Consider the following 15,015-nt stretch of genomic DNA (forward strand, 5'->3'; position numbering starts at 1 on the left):
GAGTGCCAAGGGCACAAAGGTCTATAGCTGTGCCAGTTGTCAGAGACTCCAGGGCTACCATTTCAGCACCTGCAGCAATTGCCTCAGTTATACCTCCAGTTTCAACTCCTCCAGCTCCTCAAACATCTTCTGAAGCATTTGCAGACGGACTCCTCTCCACGGCATCAACGCACACCGGAGCAACCAGCCAGAAGACCACTTCAGGAGCTCACGGAGATCGCGCCTAGAGTACCGCATAACACTATGCATTTCCAAGCTTTTTGGCAACTTGTTGCCAAAGGGGGAGAAAGTGTATAGATCATTAGGCTTTGAGAGTGTGTGTGTGTGTGTTTTGCTTTTTGTTGCCTCTCTTGCTACTTGATCGTTTGCTTGTTTGATTCCTATGCTACAATATTTGTGCTTGTTTGTGAGATACTCTTGTGATCATCTGTTTGATCATACTATACCTTCATGTGTGCTTGCATGATGCTATCTATGATATTTGTGTATGATCAATCATGTTTATCCTTGGTGACGAGTGCATGTTCTTTAACTCTTATCATTTTGAGTGATCCACCAAGATGTATGTGACATGGAAGACTGACCCATGATCCTAATCGATTGTGCATTTGCATTCAAAAGAAAATTTTAAATAATGCACAAATTTAGGGGGAGCTCTTGCTTATCACATACTTCTCAAAGCGACGATGTATTTCATTCATATGATCATTTGTCGAAGCTTTGATCTATATGTTGTCATCAATTACCAAAAAGGGGGAGATTGAAAGTGCAACTAATCCCGAGGTGGTTTTGGTAATTCATAACAACATATAGCTCAATGAACTAATATCCATTCAAGTTAAATATTTCAGAAAGTTCAATGATTGGCATGGCATGGACTAGAGATGTGGACCCCTCAAAATGCTAAGGACAAAGATTGGCAAAAGCTCAAGACCCTTCATTTTCATTTCAGTGACCCAAGATCACATTGAGTCTATAGGAAAGCCAATACTATTAAAAGGGGATGAGCCCCTAAAGGGCTCCCCTCAGGAGAAGGGCGCATCAGTAACCTCAAATCCCTCTTAAGGCCTGCCGGGATCAAGGTAAGTCACAGCAACAACCCTGCTGAGGGGCTCGCAAGCTCGGAAAAGCGCGTTTCAGGTTCGGCCTAAAGGATAGAACATCAATTTACAATCACGAGGGGCTCCCCTCCAAAATGCTCTCACGCCCTGCGGGGCCGTGTCCAAGTCTCTGCGTGCAGGTTCAAGCGAAGGAATGCGGGCTTAATCGGACATGTCGCTTGCAATGTCGTCCTGGTCGCTCTCGTACGCGCTGCTGGCACTGTCGCTAGCATCGTCTTTACCGTCATCGACTGCGTCGTCTTCATCCGCCACGACCACCACCGCGTCGTCCTCGGTGGCGAACGGCCTGACCAGGGCGTCCACGTGATTGTCCACCCAGTGCGACAGGTTGTCGCGGATAGCCCCGGGCACTGGGGCAATGGCGGCGTCAAAGTCAAAGTGGGGGTCGAGGTTCTGGAGATGGTTGAAGACGTGTGAGAACGCGCGCCCAAGGAGGCCCCGGCTCCTCTCCTCAACAAGCTCGCGAGCCCTCACAGCCCGGTCCTCCAGGCGCGTCACGATTTCGGTGAAGAAGCGGAGGTGGCTGGCGTAGTCTTCCACGCGGGGATGAGGGACACTCTCCTCGCAGATGACGCCCAGTGCTCGGTTGGCCCTCACTCTGAGGGCCTGGAGCATGGGGGTGTGCTCGCGCTGCAGCGTCTGCCGACGACACGCCTCCTCCCTGTTCTGTTGCGCGAGGGACGCGGTGTCATCGATCTGCTGCTGGAGCGAGAGCAGATCAGCACGAGCTTCAGCCAAGTCGGCCTGGGCAGAGGTCTGGGCCGCCGCAGCGGTCCTCTCGCGCTGCTCCGTGTCGTCCAGCCTTGACCTGAGGACGGTGGTCCTGCCCTCAGCTTCAGCCTCCGAGAACTTCAACTTCAGGTCATACTCGTTGACAAGATCCGCACGAGCTTTCGCTACCCTCCGGTCAACCTCCTCCTGGACCTTGGCTTCGCGTGCGGCGACGACATCTTCGGACATGGCCACATGGCGCTCCCTCGTCTCCAGCCGCTCAAGCTCAAGGCGGCGCTCTAAGGCCTCCAACATCAGCGCTTCCTCACGCTTCTGGATCTCCTTCTCTTCGGAAGGCGCCCCCCCCCCTCATTGACGCCAAGACGGCCCTGCGCGCCTCGACCTGCTGCTCGAGGGTAGCATTCAAGGCCCGGAGCTCCTGTTCGCGCTTCTCGGCGGCGGTGCGGTGGCGATCGGCCTCTCTGGCCTCTTCCAAGGCCCGGGCGCTAGCCTCGCGTGAGATCGCAAGGGACACCTCGGCCTTCGCATGGGCTTGCTTGTGCTGAAGACGCCCGAGGTTGATGGCCACCTTCAACTGATGCCGCTCGTCCGCTAGGCGGAGGCCCTCTGTCTCAAGGCGAGCGTCAACATCGACAAGCTCTTCCCCGAGCCAGCTCAGTACACCCATCACCTCCCGGCAGAGCTCGTGGCGGACAGCGCCGCTCCCGCGCGTAAGTTCAAACACGCGGCCAGGTCTGTCCTCCGCGCCGGGAATCGTCGGGGAGGCTTGAGGTGGCTGGCCTTCTCCTAGCAGGGGGCTGGAGGCCGGCGCCTTTCCCGCCGCCTTTCGGGCCTCGGCGGAGGCGCTACAGCTGTGACGTCCCCAATTCAATCGTACACTAATCATGCACGCAAACGTGTATGATCAAGATCAGGGACTCACGGGAAGATATCACAACACAACTCTAAAACATAAATAAGTCATACAAGCATCATAATACAAGCCAGGGGCCTCGAGGGCTCGAATACAAGTGCTCGATCATAGACGAGTCAGCGGAAGCAACAATATCTGAGTACAAACATAAGTTAAACAAGTTTGCCTTAAGAAGGCTAGCACAAACTGGGATACAGATCGAAAGAGGCGCAGGCCTCCTACCTGGGATCCTCCTAACTACTCCTGGTCGTCGTCAGCGGGCTGCACGTAGTAGTAGGCACCTGGGCTCCAGCATCTGGTTGCGACAACCAGGTAGAAAGGAAAGAGGGGAAAAGAGAGAGAAAGCAACCGTGAGTACTCATCCAAAGTACTCGCAAGCAAGGAGCTACACTACATATGCATGGTTATATGTGTAAAGGGCCATATCGGTGGACTGAACTGCAGAATGCCAGAATGAGGGGGAGATAGCTAGTCCTGTCGAAGACTACGCTTCTGGCAGCCTCCATCTTGCAGCATGTAGAAGAGAGTAGATTGAAGTCCTCCAAGTAGCATCGCATAGCATAATCCTACCCGGCGATCCCCTCCTCGTCGCCCTGTTAGAGAGCGATCACCGGGTTGTATCTGGCACTTGGAAGGGTGTGTTTTATTAAGTATCCGGTTCTAGTTGTCATAAGGTCAAGGTACAACTCCGGGTCGTCCTTTTACCGAGGGACACGGCTATTCGAATAGATAAACTTCCCTGCAGGGGTGCACCACATAACCCAACACGCTCGATCCCATTTGGCCGGACACACTTTTCTGGGTCATGCCCGGCCGCAGAAGATCAACACGTCGCAGCCCCACCTAGGCACAACAAAGAGGTCAGCACGCCGGTCTAAATCCTATGGCCCAGGGGTCTGGGCCCATCGCCCATTGCACACCTGCACGTTGCGAACGCGGCCGAAAGTAGACCTAGCCTAGCAGGCGTTCCAGTCCAATCCGGCGCGCGCCGCTCAGTCGCTGACGTCACGAAGGCTTCGGCTGATACCACGACGTCGAGTGCCCATAACTGTTCCCGCGTAGTTGGTTAGTGCGTATAGACCAAATGGCCAGACTCAGATCAAATACCAAGAACTCGTTAAGCGTGTTATTTTGAAGTAACCGCGGACACCGTCCAGGGCCAGGCCCACCTCTCGCCTAGGTGGTCTCAACCTGCCCTGTCGCTCCGCCACAAAGATCCACTCGCGGGTACTCCTACGAGCAGACCTGACTTTAGTCACCACAAGTGTCATGTATAGAGTATATAAGTATATATACCCATGATCACCGCCCAAGTGATCACGGCCCGATAGTATAGCACAGCAGACGGACAAGAATGTAGGGCCACTGATGGAAAACTAGCATCCTATACTAAGCATGTAGGATTGCAGGTAAAGGTAACAACAGTAGTAGCAAGGATAGGCTATGCATCAGGATAGGATTAACGGAAAGCAGTAACATGCTACACTACTCTAATGCAAGCAGTATAGAGAAGAATAGGCGATATCTGGTGATCAAGGGGGGGCTTGCCTGGAAGCTCAGCCGAGAAGGAGGGGTCGTCAACAGCGTAGTCGGTCGGGGCACCAGCAGCGGCGTCGATCTCGTAGTCTACCGGAGAGAAAAGGGGGAAGAAACAATGAATACAATGCAAACAGATGCATGACGATGCATGACATGACAAAGTGTGATGCTAGGTGTGCCCTAACGCGGTAGTAGGTGATACCGGCGAAGGGGGAGGAACATCCGGGAAAGTATTCCCGATGTTTCGCGTTTTTGGACAAATGGACCGGAGGTGAAATGTTGCAGGTTCACTATGCTAGGGACGTGTGGTGAACGAATGGGTTGCGTATCCGGATTCGTCTCGTCGTTCTGAGCAACTTTCATGTAGAAAGTATTTTCATCCGAGTTACGGTTTATTTTCTATGAATTTTCAAAGATTAAATCATTTTCTGGAATTATTTTTATTAACAGAAATCTATTAATGCGTCAGCAATGCATCAGCATGACGTCAGCAGTCAGCTGACCCGTTTGACTAGTCAAACTGACCAATGGGTCCCACCTGTCATAGACAGTGGCCTTAACAGAGTTTAATTTCAATTAATCTAACTAATTAGATAACATGGGCCCACTGTCAGTGAGTAATCAATTTAAATTTAATTAAATTAAGTAATTTAATTAGTGTTAGGGGCGAGGCCCACCAGTCAGTGGCACTGGGCTGCCCAGTCAGCACATTGACTGGGTCAACCCAGTCAACGGGGCCCGCGGGGCCCGCTGGCAGTGACCCAGGGGTGGCCCAGGTGTGCCACGTCGGTGGTGGCCGGCGGCTGAACACCGGCGACCGAAAATACGGCGGAGGCGCTCGGGACCTCGCCAGAATCCACGTACAGGGGGCCATTTGGCCCGTGCGTTGGCGCGTTCGAACGAGTGAGCAACGCCGTATCCAACGCGGGTGGCCACGCGAGCTGCGATGGCCGGAGCCGCCGCCGGCGACAGGGACGGCGGAGACCCGAAGCACGGCGAACTCGCGCGCGATGAAACAGAGGCCAAAAGTGGGCGGCGCGCTACTCCTACGGCGACTACTCGAAGCCACGAACGCGTTGGTGAGCTCGGCGGACCGGGACGAGCCCTACCGTGATGGCTACGAGCTCGACAGCGGAGCCCGGGCGCGGCAATGGCGTCGCGTCGCGCACAGCTTGCTGCGGCGCGTAAACGGAGCTAGGACGGGGAGAGGAAGGGGTGGAGCTCACCGAGCGGCTACGAAAAGCCTGCGACAGTTTAGGAGCGCAGAGGTGGCCGGCGACGACGGCGGTCACCGGCGACAGAGAAGATGGGGACGAGCTCGATCTCGACCGTGCGGTGCTCCTCGAGCCTGATGGCGAGGCGTAGACGAGGTAGAGGACGACGGCGCGTCTCGTGGACGTGCTGGCGAGGCGCGGGGTGGCCGGTGGCCGCGGCTATGGCGCAGCCATGGCGACGGCGACGCTCGGTGAGGCGCGGCAGAGGTGGATCTGGAGGGGAGTGGGAGAGGCGTAGGAACCTAGGCGAGAGTGGGGGCGAGTGGGAGGCGGGATCGAGGAGGCGGGGGCGCGGCGGCCTTATCCTCCCCGGCGTCCGTGCCGGCGAGCTGGTCGGGCGGGAGCGCGCCCCTGTTCCGACCCGGGTCGGGGGAACAGGGAAAGGAGGCGGCAGGGGGAGGCGGGCCGGGCCGGCTGGCTATTAGCTGGGCCGTCTGGTCCAAGAGGGGGGAATTCGTTTCCTTTTGTTTTATTTTCTTTTTTTCCTTTTATTTATTTTCTTTTCTGTTTTAACTCAATTTAAGTATTTATACATTTTCTAAAAATGTATTTACTTCACCATAATTACCTATGCAATATTTGGCACCCACCGAACATTTTTGTTTTGACTTTTGAAAACTTTGGGTGTTTGTCACTAATTCATTTCTTTGAATTTGAGATGTTTTGAACTAACACTTGATTAGCAACAGTAACAGAGATGACATGGCATCATCAGGAGAGTTTTACTGTAGCCTAATTATCCGGGCGTTACAACAGCGCGAGGAATCGCAGCTTGAAGAAGAAGCCAGGGCTGGGGCCACCCAGCTGCGGGCGATGACCAATGGAGGAGCCCACGGCATGCCTTCGGCACCCCAGGCAGGACCGTGAAGGAGGGACAACAAGAACGCAGGATCAAGACCCCCAGTCAGCGCGCCCTCCTCAAGAACGGGCCCGAGCCGCGCGCAGCGGCCTGGCGAGGGAAGCTCAAGGTCAGTGGCGAGCCAATGACTGGCGGGGGGCACTCTTCAAGAGATTTCGCCGCTCCAACCAAAGGGACCCTAAAGTGTTGTGGTCAGGAGGGGCTGCAGCACTCAGAAAATCACGCAGATGAGGTACTTACTCGTCTTTGGTAATGTATTTCATCTGCTTCAACGGCTGGTAGGCGCCACCATTGCAGCTTGGAGGCACCTTCCTCTTGCGGAGTGCTCCGAAGTTCAGGCGAAGCTGGCCGAAGCCCTGGGTACGACCGTCATCGCCTGGGGCAGTTGGCGGGGCTCTCGAGGGGACGATCTCGGGAGCGTCCGGCTGCGTCGGCCCCTCAGCCTCCGCCTCAGGACGGCTCGCCTGAGCCTCGGGGGCTTCCACCCCAGGAGCCCCGGACCGCGTCGGCCCTCCAGCCGCCGCCTCGGGGTAGCTCGCCCGAGCCCCAGGAGCCGCCACCTCGAGAGCCACGACCAACGTCGCTTCCTCGACGGCCACTTCGTCGGCGTTCGACGGTGCTCGCCCCCCTGCACCCGCTTCTTGGGTGAGCGCCGAGGTGACGGCAGGCAGGGGAACCACAAGAGCGGGGCTCTCGCGGGGCCCTTCAAGGCCGACCGGGCACAGTCCACATTCGTTGAAGGGGAGCATCTGCCTTATGAACTCCACCTTGTTCGAGCAGCAGTACAAGTGGCAGCCCTCCTCCGACAGGTTGGCTGGCACCGGGTCACCCGTCAAGAGCTCAACACCGTCCGCAGCACCGCAGGAGGGAGCGCGGGCACGTGGAGCCTCATGGGGTCCCTGTTGCCGGAGAAGGTCCACATCGGTCGGGAGTGACACTGGAGCGGAGCAATGCGGCACCGCGTGAACTCCTTCACCACCATCGGCGTCGTCACCCCAAGGTCCTTCAACCTGGCCAGCCGACACCGGATGTGGGCGAGCCGCCGGTCGACGAGCTTCACGTGCCTCCAGCCGGAGCTCGGGACAGCAGGCGCCCGGGGGAGCAGTAGCAGAGGGCTGAGCACGCCAACATCCACGAATACCCACCGCTTCCTAAATCCATCCACAACTGGTGAGAGCTCGAAGTCGATCCCCGAGCCGGCCGCCGCAGCAACGGCCTGGAGGGACACGCACCCCGAGCACTGGTGGGCGTCCGTCAGATGCAACGAGAAGAAATGGGAAAGCAAGGCCACGGAAGGGGCAATGCCCACCATGGCCTCGCAGACGAAGGCGAAGACAGCAAGAAGGAGGATGGACTGGGGATCCAGGTGCAGCGCATTGAATTGATAATGTGAGAGCACGGCGTTGAAGAAATCAAAGAAGGGGGGATCAGGCCAGCCCAGAAGGCGTGCAGATGAATGGGGATCTCAGTGGTCGTCCTATCAATCGCGGCACGGGAGGCAGGCCAAGCCACCGTCGCCTTCCATTCATTGGAATCGGCGGCGAGCGCTGGGCGAACCTTGTCCACCCCTTCCTGGTTGAGCACCACCGTCCGCTCGATGGCGGGCTCGAAGACCGGTGTCGCTTGGGCTGAGGTACGGGTCTTCTTCTTTCCCTTCTTCCGACTCGGCGCCACGGCGACAGGAAGGATTGGTGTCGGGTCAGACAAGGGGAGGAAACCGTTGTTTTCTAGAAGAAAGATAAACTATGGGAGCATGCTGCCAGCGATGGAGGCGGAGCATTGTTGACAACAGCGGCCACCTAGCCTGGCGGATATCAAGGCGGCGTGGGGGAGTGGAGGCGCCCACGTACCATCTGTCGCCATGCGTCAATCAAGGCCGCAGGTGGTTGGGGCCCGCGGCGCTCCGCACTTGCCCTTTGGCTTCGCCTCGAAGCCAAGTTCGAGCGCGCCTTGGGCCTGGGGGCTCCTATCGGCGTCCTGGGAACGGGGGTACCCAGACTTGCCTGCCTGCGGCCCACGAGCGTGGCTCCATCAACGGCTCGGTGCGGCCCAGCTTCAGCAGCAAGAACTCAAGACCCTCGCGAGGCGGACGACACCAAGACCTCCTTGGGGGCAGCCTCACTAGGCTGGCTTCCGAGGAGCGGAGATATCTATGCAAGGGGCACCTCGCGAGGTTCGCATGACGTGAGCCATGACGACCAAGGCCAGGCGGGCGCCAGCGGGCGCAGTGTACCAGTTTCCTCTTTGGTGCCAAGGAGGCAAGCTCAGGCGCGGGGTCCCGAGGCATCAGGCAAAGGTTTCCATATCGGTGCAACAAGATCAAGACCAGCAGGACGGCAGGATGAATGTCATCGCGGAGCCCACATCAGCGTCACTACCAGAGCCTTTGGCAGGCGAAGATTACTTTTGTCAGGATAGCTTGTACTAGTTGTCCCCCTTCAAACTTGGCCGTTGTGGGATCCCTTCCCGCCTAAACATTTGGGAAGAGGACCAAGGCCACTATAAATAGGACCTAGCCATCACCATAGAGGGAGGGAGACCAACGGATCATTCAGATCATCCTCACACCCACCAGCTAATCGAGCTCAAGAACACCTCTCCTCCTGAGGCTGTTCATCCATTGTACCAGTTCATCCTCAGCCCCACGAGGCAATCCACCACACACTGGAGTAGGGTATTACACCGCAAGGTGGCCCGAACCAATATAAACCCATGCGTCTCTTGTTCTTTGGGTTCGGCTAGCTAGGCCGTGTGATCGTTGAGCGAGCGGGTTGGGAAGAGAGTGTTCTTCGTGCGCACCCCAGAGTTCGAACCTCTCAAGGGTTTGTCGGAACCCGTAATCCGACCGTCGCTACCTAATGGGTCGGTCCCGTGGGCCCAATTAGTCTAATCAACAAGCATACTGTGTTTTGGCCGTCGGAGTAGCGTCCTCTTAAGGACAGCGAGCCCACCAAGCAGAAACATGATGCACACATCGCCTTAGACACAAAATCTGACGGCTATTCAACTTTGAAGTTTGCCCACCTCCCAAATTCCATCATTATCTTTAATTTTGCATGGTTAGAAAGATTTATGTCTTCCCATTTAAGGCATTCAAGACTTATGTTAGCCAAATAAAATGTTAGATAACAAGCTTGACTATTTTCGAATGTACAAATTCAAATTGAGTTTCTGACTAACATCATTTTTCAAAGAGGGAATTTTAGTGTTTTACCTAAGTTAGTGCTAAGAAAATAATTAATGTGACACTGGATGACTTAAAAGGCAGGTAAGCATCCTCGTTGTGCATGCCAACTTCAAGAATAGTTGTTGCACAACAAATCAGAAAATAGTTTTGTTACTGTACTGATTTTGAAAGATGACGAGATAAATTAAAAATAGTAAGAATTTAAGTGCCTTCCAGGTTCAACCTTTCGCTGTCATAAACTAAACAAAAACTTCTATTCCTTTCTTTCTGCTCAATTCTGTAAAAGCGAAAGAATCGATTAAAAACTTATCACAAACATACAATGGGCACTTCAAAAAAACAATTAAACCATACATAAAATAAAAGAAGAGAAATCTGAGTTTATTTGGAATACGTAGGACAAGTGATTATACATATACGACGGAACTCACATATTGAGTCGAGTGTATATATGATCATTGTACATGGACTTGTATCATGTCAGAGCTCTCACGTAGAAGAGATATCTAAGTCCCGAATATATCATAGCCATGTCTTGTGGGATTCCCGTGTTTGGATCTGAAGCATGGCCTCCGTCTATGGCCTAGGCATATTGTGTATGGGGAAAGGATAGTTGTACCTGTAGGCAAGGCACAGCTGTGTCGACGCTAAATCTGGAGGAGCCGCCGGCGCTAGATATGGTGGACGCCGCCACTGGAGGTTGAGGTCAGGGGAGGGGCGCTGTCGTTCGAGGTCAACCATAGTGGATCGCGAGGGTTGTGTCCGCGGGCACCACCCAGTCGCCCTTGCAGAGTACAAGCGGGGGTGAGGTAGAGGCGGAGCAGTAAAGGGAGAAACGCGGGAGTGGCCAGTGCCAGAGCGGGTGGCGGCTGATAGGGTTTGGGAGGAGCAAGTCAGGGAGGAGAGGCGAGAGGCGAGGCACGAGAGTTGACTGAGATTGGTTAATTGGGCTGTGGATCGTGGTGCATAGGCCCGATCAACAGGAAGGCACTGATTTTTCCACGGGAGTAGCGTCCCTCCAAGACAGTTGGCCCACTAAAAGAGATGGAGCGCTAACGGGAAGATCGGACGGCCAAAAATGTCCGTATCGCAAAAACGGATGGTCAAAAACCAAATCGCTGAGAGAGTTCATTTTAGTGTGGTTATACTATCCTTAATTACCAGATTCCTTCATCCGAGCTAGTTGAGCTGAAGAAGTAGCTGGATGAGATGCTCAAGAAAGGGTACATCCGCCCCAATTCTTCAACATGGGGATCACCTGCCATATCTATGGACAAGAAAGATGGTAGTCTTCGAATGTGTGTAGACTACCGCAAGCTCAATGATGTCACTATCAAGAACAAGTAACCGCTCCTCAGGATTGATGATTTGTTTGATCAACTGAATGGAGCTCAAATGTTTTCCAACATTGATTTAAGGACCGGGTACCATCAGCTCAAAATCAAGAAGGAAGACATTCCCAAGGCTGCATTCACCACTCGCTACAGTCTATATGAGTATACAGTCATGTCTTTCGGTCTAACAAATGCCCCTGCCTTCTTCATGCATATGATAAACAAAGTATTTATGGACTTCTTGGACAAGTTCGTGGTGGTCTTCATCGACAATATCCTTATATATTCTAAAGGAGAAGAAGAGCATAAACAACACCTCTGAGCAGTATTGCAAAGGCTCCGTGATCACCAGTCATATGCAAAATTCAGCAAGTGTGAATTCTGGCTTAAGCAAGTAGGATTATTAGGTCGTATTCTCTCCGCGGAAGGGATAGCGGTGGATCCAAGTAAAGTCAAGGATGTGGTAAAATGGCCAGCACCAATGATTGTGACCGAGATCACGAGTTTCCTGGGGCTTGCTGGCTATTACCGTCGATTCATTGAAGGCTTTTCCAAGATTGCTAAACCAATGACAGAATTGCTCAAGAAGGACCAAAAGTTCGTATGGTCTGAAGACTGTGAGAAGAGCTTTATAATGAATTAATGACTCGTTTAACCTCAGCACCCGTATTGACGCTTCCGGATATTTACCGAAGCTTTGACATGTATTGCGACGCATCCAGAAGAGGTATAGGGTGCGTGCTCATGCCGGATGGCAAGGTGGTAACCTATGCATCCAGGCAGCTACGACCACATGAAGGAAACTATCCTACTCATGACTTGGAGTTAGCGGCAATTGTGTATGCCTGAAAAATCCGGAGGCATTATCTCATTGGCAAACGATGCCAAATATTCACCGATAACAAAGGCCTCAAGTACATATTCGCTCAACCCGACTTGAATCTCCAGCAAAGAAGATGCCTTGAGTTAGTCAAAGATTATGACCTCGGTATAAATTACCATCCAGGTAAAGCTAATGTGGTTGCCGATGCTCTCAGCCGCAAACCAGCCACATTGAATGCATTAATGGAATCCTTGCCCCCCAAGCTACAAGAAGAGATAGTTCAGCTCAACCCGACCATTGTTGAGGCCGACTACACCGCTATGCTGGTAGTCACTCCCACTCTTGAGGAAGAGATTCGCAAGGCCCAATCAGAGGACCCATTGCTGCAACATCATGTCGCATGAATGCAAGCCGGTAAGACTCAAGATTTCCTGATGGATGACCAAGGTACCCTAAGGTTTCGAGGGAGAATATGTATACCCAACACAGAAGATCTGAGGAAGAAAATATTAACGGAGGCCCACGAATCTTCGTACTCGATCCACCCAGGCGGTACCAAAATGTATGAAGACCTCTGGCAGATATTTTGGTGGGATGGAATGAAGAAAGACATTGCATATTTTGTCGCCTGCTGTGACATATGCTACAAAATGAAGGCAGAACATCAGAAACCCACCGGGCTACTTTAACCTTTCCCCGTCCCTCAATGGAAATGGGATGATATCTGCATGGATTTCATCACCGGACTGCCCAAAACTCCTCGAGGCAATGATGCCGTATGGGTCGTGGTGGACATGCTGACCAAGGTAGCCCATTTCATTCCAAACAGGACCACGTACTGGGCAGATCAATTAGCTCAACTCTATGTGTCCAGAATAGTCAGTTTCCATGGAGTGCCAAGAACTATTACCTCCGACCAAGGGTCTCTTTTCACCTTGGCATTTTGGTCACGTCTTCATCAAGTCTTGGGAACAACTCTGAAGTACAGTACGGCTTATCACCCTCAGACAGACGGGCGGAGCGAGTAAATTAGATACTCGAAGATATGCTCCGAGCATGTGCCCTTGCTCAAGGATCTAAATGGGAAGATAGTTTGCCATACGCGGAGTTTTGCTACAACAACAACTATCAGACCAGTCTCAAGATGTCACCATACGAAGCCCTGTATGGACGTAAGTGCCATACTCCGTTAAATTGGTCTCAGACCGGAGATAGCCGCATCTTCGGGACTGATTTGATGATGGGGGCTGAGAAACAAGTAAGAGAAATCCGAGACAGACTGCAAGTGGCCATGTCCTAACAAAAGAGTTACTATGATTCCAAACATCGACAGATCAGTTTTGAACCGGGTGAATATGCCTACCTCCGAGTGACACCCATGAAAGGAGTAAAAAGTTTTCAGACTCTAGGAAAGCTTCCACCAACATACATTGGCCCATTTCCGGTCATGTCCAAGGTTGGTGCAGTGGCATATCAACTAGAACTTCCACTTGAATTGTCGGAAGTACACGATGTCTTCCATGTATCGCAGTTACAAAGGTGGATCTCATGTCCAAGGATCTGACTTACAAAGAGAAACCATTTTGAATACTAGATGAGATGGAAAGACTCACCCGCAGCAAGTCAGTTAAGTTTTGCAAGGTGAAGTGGGAACACCATTCCGAGGATGAAGCTACCTGGGAAAGAGAGTAATTTTTTAGGACAACATACCCTGAATTGTTTCCCGAGGAACGGAATCTCAAGGACGAGATTCATCCTAAGGGGGGAGGTTTGTGACACCCTAGTTTTTGCCACTTTTCTTTCTCTGAAGTTTATTGCATATTTGGTTTGAATTCGAGTTTTTGGAATTAACTCATTTAGACTTAGCACTTGGGCATTCTTTTGACTGTCACCCAAGTGACTCCCCTCACTCCCAAAAATACCTCTTGCCCTCATATCTCTCAAAATAGTGCCTTGGGAATATTATTTCTCTCAGAAGCAAAGTATTCATTTTTTCCTTGAAAATGAATGATTTTCACTTTTGCTCCAAAGCAACCCCTATTTTTCTTGCCCCCCAAAATTTGAGAAAATTCTCAAATATTCTTTGAATCTAACTCATCTTCCTATGCAAAAATATCCTATGTTTATGAGGAGTATTTTTGCTGTAGAAAATCATTTCTCTTCTGGTCAGGAAAAGCACTTTGTGAAGGAAGTATATTTTTGCGTGATCTTTTTGAGCTTAATTTTTATAGCTTAATGACCTTCTAGCAAACCCTTAACCTCCAAGTTTCAACTCTTAACCCCTTCTAGATTTCTCTCAAATGGTAGCAACATTTCTTGTCCAGAAACTTGTCAGGAAGCTTAAGTCACTTCTGGTCAACCTGGCAATGAACCAACACCTCAGGGTGATCTAACACTGCAAAGACTTGACACTAGACACGATTTTACAGCTCGGGTGCACCACGATGCATGAGTGCACACGGTGACCGCATGAGTCCAGGGCGTCTGGCATGCACTCGATGCACTCGACGCATCGGCAACGCCACTGCTCCGCCCGTGCGCCCACCCCAGGCCAACCCAGCATGTTAATCACCCTAGCCTACCTCGACTCGTCCCTCTTGACCTCTCCTTGGAGCTCCCTAAGCCTGGCGACAGCCGCTGCAGACGCGGACACGGTGGAGCGGAGAGCACAGTGCACTCGCATGACCGTGTCGTCTCCCTCCCGCGTCCTGTGCTTGGCGCCACTTCTCCACTGTGTTCACGTGATCATCAGTGACCCCTCCCATCCTCTGAGCCCCTCTCATCGCCGCTCGCTGCTCCAGAACCCTCTCCGGCGATCTCGAGCCCTGTCCCGCCGCCTTCTATAAATAGAGCACTCCCCGAGCCTCTCCAACCATCCCAAACTCCTCCAATTACCTCGAATCGCCTAGTAGAGCTCTGCGACCAGGCCGGGTGGGCCTCTGGCCGCCGTTCTTCACCGGAGCTGGCCGCGAATCCCCCTCGGCATTTCACTCCTTTCGGTGCTCTTCGACCTCTCCCAGCCTCTCAGCCGTGCTTGTGCCTTCCCCTTGGTCGATACGGTGCTGCTGGACCAACCTCTCGTCGGCAGAAACGCCAACTCCGACAAGCTCCGCCGCCCGCCGTCTGTAGAGAAGATCGACGTTACGCCGTCTGTCCACCTCCGTCCATTATGTTGCTACGTACGTGCTCCTCTCTGTGTGCCGCGTCCATCCATTCCTTCGCCGGCGGCCGCC

General features: G+C 52.9%; 1 long non-coding RNA gene across 1 annotated transcript; it reads right to left on the reverse strand.

Moving 5' to 3' along the window:
* Window positions 1-3,812: 3,812 nt before the first annotated feature.
* LOC120974835 (uncharacterized) lies at window positions 3,813-10,597 on the reverse strand. Its single transcript, XR_005770190.3, has 3 exons — window positions 10,245-10,597; window positions 9,849-9,902; window positions 3,813-4,392 (listed from the first exon to the last, which is right to left on the reverse strand). It is a non-coding gene; the product is annotated as an uncharacterized lncRNA (long non-coding RNA).
* Between the last annotated feature and the right edge of the window lie 4,418 nt (window positions 10,598-15,015).

The sequence above is a fragment of the Aegilops tauschii genome, chromosome 1 (assembly GCF_002575655.3).
Source record: "Aegilops tauschii subsp. strangulata cultivar AL8/78 chromosome 1, Aet v6.0, whole genome shotgun sequence".
In the NCBI taxonomy this organism is placed as follows: Eukaryota; Viridiplantae; Streptophyta; class Magnoliopsida; order Poales; family Poaceae; genus Aegilops; species Aegilops tauschii.